The 718-nt window shown below is 40.3% G+C and overlaps 1 pseudogene; it reads right to left on the reverse strand.

The window, feature by feature from the left end:
* LOC107677750 (kinesin-associated protein 3-like) overlaps positions 1-718 on the reverse strand; it is a 34122-nt pseudogene that overhangs the window by 31440 nt on the left and 1964 nt on the right.

Here is a 718-nt window from a genome sequence, read left to right on the forward strand (position 1 = left end):
TGATAACCATGTATGAATGCATATTAGTCATTTTAACTGAACTTAGGACTGGTGCTGGTGCTTTTTTGGTCATTCAGTGTTTCTGTGAAAAAAAATTGGGAAAAAACTAACAAAAATACTGGTACGATAATAATGATGCGAATTCTACTAAAAAGAACAATATAAAACGCACTAAGGATTAATGAGCTGCTGGATTCATGAATATTAATGAGGTTGTGTGCGTTGTGTGCTTGCTGAAATCAAAACAGGGACGATAATAGGTGAGCGCCAGCCAATGAGATTGCCGTTTGCGCATTAGCTCCGCCCACTACCAGAGAAACCAGCAGTTTTTAAACGCTGAAGAATTCCAAAGAAACACTGTTATTTTGAAATACAACAAAGAATATCATTTACATGTAGCGCGTCAATTCTCTCTCTCTCGCTCTTGTGTGTGTGTGAGAGACAAAGCGACGGCGAGTCGTGCGCCTTCTTCAAATACAGGTGCGCTGCACATCCATTCAGATGAACTGAAAAACAGCACAGATCGCTTGGCGGAGAGAGAAACTCTGAAGTGCTCAGTCAGAGAGTGTTCGGCGAGTGAAAATATATCTGAGCTAAACTTATACTTAGCCTCCAACTCACACACTGGCGAGTAAAATCTGAGAATTTATTAGCAATTGGCTAATATTAGACATCATTTAGTCGCCCAGAGTAAGATTTAGTCGCATATGCGAGTGAT

Source organism: Sinocyclocheilus anshuiensis, unplaced genomic scaffold, assembly GCF_001515605.1.
Source record: "Sinocyclocheilus anshuiensis isolate Anshui unplaced genomic scaffold, SAMN03320099.WGS_v1.1 scaffold985, whole genome shotgun sequence".
In the NCBI taxonomy this organism is placed as follows: Eukaryota; Metazoa; Chordata; class Actinopteri; order Cypriniformes; family Cyprinidae; genus Sinocyclocheilus; species Sinocyclocheilus anshuiensis.